Raw genomic sequence first — 5,196 nt, 5'->3', positions numbered from 1 at the left:
TTGGTTGCTCTAATTTTTTTTATCTTCTATAATTGAGGTTACAAGGAATATGAAGTTGGGTTTGATAGTTCATTATTTAAAAGGATGCTTATGCTCAAACCATCTTGAATGATCAACTGCTTGCTATGATGAAATGTTGTAGAAGACATAACTGTCATAATGGATAGAGCAAAAAAGGTCATTAACTATGGCAAAGCACGATCTAACAAGGATTTTAATTCACATAAAGAAATCAAAGAAGTCAGTTAAAAGTAAGGTCAAGTAATATACTTATTTTGAATATTAAAAAAAATACTTTGTTTTTATTTTTATTTCACACAAATGAATCAATATAGAAGTAGGGGAGAGTATTATGTTGAGCATTATAATTCTTTTCTTTTGTCATATGTAAGTTTGGTCTTTCTCTTGTGACATATGGTCCTGTTCTGTTTTTTTATTATAAGTGGATAAAACTTTTGTGCCTAATTTTTCAAAAAATGATTGTTTACTATTATTGTCTATGCATTCTAGAATTTTGAAATAATGTCTAAATAACAAAATACTTAATGGACTTGTGTTATTTATTATACAAGTGATAGGTTAATTAATATTTGCAATATTTATATACTTTTGCATATATAGGTTTCATATATATGTGTGTTTTGTGATATAATTTTTGTTTTTTTTACCTTGTTTACCATCTTTTGTTTGGATTAAGCTCATTCGACATATTCAGAAAATTCAAATAAAAGAAATCAATCCTATGAGAAAGTGCAATAGTTATTGTTGGGTATGTTAAAATATTTTTATGGTATGATTGATACTAATAGTTGCAGTGGTGGTCGAATTTGTGAAAGTCCTTGACTATACTCTATATGATGTTTTAGAATGAATCAACTTGTGACTTATTAGGCTATAAGAATATTGTTTCTTCTATGAAGAAAAAAAACATTGACGTCGGGCATAAGTTGCATTTATCCCACATTGGATATGCATTGGCCCTTGCAAGATATTGAAGAAAATTAGCCTAAATGCCTACATTGTTGATTTACTTGCTGTTTTGATGATCTCCCAACACTCACAGTTTGGTAGGGTGGAGGGAGAATAGAAGGGAGTGAAAGGAGAGTAATAATCTTTTTGAATTGTTTGGTAAGAGAGATAGAAAAATGGAAGGATAGATTTCTATTTATATATGAAATTATTATATGATCTTTCAATTCAATTTTTTAATACAAGTTTGTGTATTAGTAATTCTAAACAAACTACAATAGAGAGTAATAGAGCATGGATTCTCTTGAGGATTTGTAATCCTCTCACCTCTCATCTCCCTCCATCAATCTTTCTTGCCAAACAAGAGGATTCTACCTCTCCCAATATCTCCTTCCTCTCCTCACCATCTGCTCACTTCTCCCTCTTACTAAACATAGCCTCAATGTTGTTGATTTAACTGATCTAACCAGATATAATCCCTCTTGATGTGTAATGACCCAACTACTCTAGACTTTGGACCATTCACTACAACAATTATGCCCATATATTACATTAAAATATAGCATATTTTAATAAGTGTTATTGTCGCATGGTAATAGAAAAAGACGGAAAATGGGCGGTAAATGAAATACACAGGCGCCAAATGAAACACAAAAGCAATCTCTAAGGTTGAATCCCTAATTACTCTACACGCCTCCTCTGTTTCTCTCTCACACTCAGTAACTCTCTCTCTCTCTCTCTCTCACTCGTTCAATCTTTCTTTCTTTCTCTCTATTTGTTGCAGGCGTGTAACAAGGTGATGGGGCCTGCGGCTTGGGTCGTGTGACAGGGAGGCTCGACTCTTGGGTCTACGGCGTGGCTGTCTTCCTCCGTCTCATCTACCACAACTTCCCTCCCCATGTTTCGCCGACTCCGACGGAGATTGACTTGCAGAGCAATGGTCCAGCAGGCTGTACAGGGAGGAGCTCCAGCTGCTTACGCCCAAGAAATGGAGAGGCTAACCGCTAAAGAATCCCTTCTTCTTGCTGTGAGTCTCAAGTTTTAAGAATTTGTGTATTGTAGTTGATAAGACCTAGCATTTGAGCTTTGAATTTGAGATTATTTATTTATTCAGTTTAAGGATTCTGGGGGGTTTTTCCAAGCTTCAATTTTTATGGGATTTTTACTTGTTCAAGCTAATCAGGTCGCCATTCTTGGAGGGTCGGTGGGATTTTTTTCAGGGCTAATGTCTTCCACGCAGTAGTTGAGGTGAGTCTTTCTTTGATTTAGAAAGCGATTTTTTCATTCTTTGTTTCAATTTGTTGGGCAAAAGAGATGACTTGCGGCTCATTAGATTATTTTGCATATGCTTTTTTTCTTTTTGATCTTTCTCTCACTCTTTTCCCTCGTTGAAGAATAGCAAAATAAAAGGGGTAATCTTTATTTCTCCTTCGACATTGACAAAGAGTTTATGATTTTTGTTAATATTTTTCACATGCAGCAATAATTCAAAGTTTACCCATACCAGTTTAGGTCAATGTATATCATGTGCCCATAATAATAATAAGCAATTATAAACTAACATATGATGTTGAACACTACTTGAGTTGTCAACTCAAATTACAAGTTACTGAACTTTGATCACTCATAAGTAGTTAATTCAAGTAGTGATGAGCACCCATACCAGTTTCGTCCATTGCTGCCTGCTATGATGTGCATAATCTCTTTTCTTAGCTGTGGTTATCTCTGTTTTTGGTCTTGATGATTAACTGTTATATGGTTTTTTTTTTTGTGTTACAATTTGTACTTGTTTCTGTTATAAAGAAATAATAGTCTGGTTGTTTTCAATATATTGTTTTGGGTTACCTTTCAGGAGAGTTTTGGTTGCGTTGGACTTTGTCAAAGAAAATTTGTCAGGGTTATATTTCCCATTTGATCTGTGACATTCCATATTCCAATTTCTTCTATGTTGACCAACCCTCTTTGACCCATTTTCTCTGTATTTTGGTTTGTATAGGCACGAAGTTCAAAATTACTTTGTGTTAATAATAAAAGGAGAAAAAAATGGCATCTTTATTTTATGTTAATAATGTTAAAATCAGAAGCTTCTAATTTTGAAAGATGAGAATATACTAACTTGGCCATGTTTATTAATCTTCCCAAAGTCTTAATACTTCATATGGTTTAAAGATGATTTGAGCACTGATACCATTGTTATTAGCCCAAGTTTGCAGTGAGAAAAGGTTATGGTTGGAATCTGAAGCTAATGATTTTTGACATTTTTACTGCAATAACGAGAAAGATTTAGTATGTTCATTATAGAAGCTATATATTCGACATAGCAACAATAAATTAGCTCAATGTGAAATGAAACTTGTTTCAATCCACTTTTACCATTAAATTTGTTTTATGCATTGTAGAGTGTAGTTTTTGAATTTGAATCATGGACTTTCTATTTATCTTGTTCCGATTTGCAGTCCATGCAACGAGGCGATCCAGCTTGGGTTGGTTATATATATGCCTTCTTAATCTTTTCTGGAGTGGTATGGCTTCTATCTTTCAAGAACTCAAATAAAATAATGTGCTTTCTGCTTAAAATTGTAACACTTTTGTACAGAACTAATGGCAAGTTGAAATCTTAATATTTAAATCACTTTTATGGACTACAAGGAGATTATTGGAATGAATCAAGTTGTAGTGTGAGATAGAAGTTATTTAGGACAGTTATAAATTTTCAATTCATTAATATGTTTATTATGGCAGCCAACAAGGTTTGACAAGTTTTTGTATATGATTAACTTTTGTATGAATTTCTTGAAAAGTTTGTGTATACACTTGAAAGAAAAAAGCCTAAATTATGTAATTGCGAAATTGCAAAATTTAATATCTGATTTCTTAAGTCATGCACACATGAGAACTTATACTCACTACAAGAAACCAGTTCTTTGCCGGCGTAATTCGTAATTGCGCCGGCAAAAATCACTTTCACCGGCGCAATTCATGAATTGCGCCGGCAAAAATCAAACCCTATGCCGGCCCAATTTAACGCCGGAAAAGATGACTTTTGCCGGCGCAAGTCGGGGTTGCGCCGGCAAAAGTAATGCCAGATTTTTCAAAATAAGCGTACAAACTTTTGCCGGCGCATTTCACCTAACGCGCCGGCAAAAGTCAACGTGTTTTTAAATTTTTACACGTTTGAAATAAAAAGTAGGTGGGCTTACTTTTGCCGGCGCGTTTCGTTGCGCCGGCAAAAGTGAACAAACGCGCCGGCAAAAGTCGAGATAATTAAAACGACATCGTTTTACTTTAGGGTTTACTTAAACACTTTTGCCGGCGCAACGAAACGCGCCGGCAAAAGTCTTAACGATATATCTCAGCCGCAGCCTCCTTCTTCCCCATTTCTGTTCTGAGTTTGTGAAAGCAAAGCTCTCTCTCTCTCCTCTGTGATAGTCTCCGACCACCGGTGTCCCATAATCACACGCCGTGGCTCAAGTTATATATTGAAGCATCTCTCAAGGTTAGTAAAATGAGAAATTTTTTAACATTTTTGGATTTTTTTCTCAATATTATGTTTTGTAATTGTATTTTTTTTTTGTTATTCTCTCCCTATGAACAGGTGTGTTGTAACTCTCTCGGTGAAACAAATGCAAAGGTTAGTTTATATATATATTTATATATGTTTATATATATTTCGGTTTATATATATATTTATATATGATTATATATATATGTATATATTTATATATATTAGTTATATCCGAATATATATATGTATATATTTATATATATTAGTTATATCCGAATATATATATGTATATATTTATATATATTAGTTTATATATATGTATATATTTATATATATTAGTTATATCCGAATATATATATATATTAGTTATATCTGAATATATATATATACTTAAATTTGGTTTTTTTTTTATATATCTGTATATATGTTTGTATATGGATATATGTTTATGTATTTCTGTAAATGGGTGTGTATATATGTTTATTTAATGTTAAATTTTTGTAGAAATTGATTAATATAAATGTATGTGTGTGATATTTGTTATTATAATTATATTTTTCTGTTTATAAAATAAATAAATGTGTAGTTTTAAAAAAATGATATTAATAATGAAAAAGAAAATATAATTTTAGTATTTATTAAAAAAAATTTGATTTGAGAATGTATATTTTTTTAATTTTAATGCTTAATATGTATATTAAAAAATAGATTAGATTATGTAT

General features: G+C 32.1%; 1 long non-coding RNA gene across 1 annotated transcript; it reads left to right on the top strand.

The window, feature by feature from the left end:
• Positions 1-1,575: 1,575 nt before the first annotated feature.
• Positions 1,576-2,105, top strand: LOC133783844 (uncharacterized). The gene is made up of 3 exons (XR_009870981.1): positions 1,576-1,637; positions 1,754-1,996; positions 2,084-2,105. It is a non-coding gene; the product is annotated as an uncharacterized LOC133783844 (long non-coding RNA).
• The last annotated feature ends 3,091 nt before the right edge of the window (positions 2,106-5,196 follow it).

The sequence above is a fragment of the Humulus lupulus genome, chromosome 6, assembly GCF_963169125.1.
Source record: "Humulus lupulus chromosome 6, drHumLupu1.1, whole genome shotgun sequence".
Lineage (NCBI taxonomy): Eukaryota > Viridiplantae > Streptophyta > Magnoliopsida > Rosales > Cannabaceae > Humulus > Humulus lupulus.
This window is presented reverse-complemented; position numbering and strand designations above follow the sequence as displayed.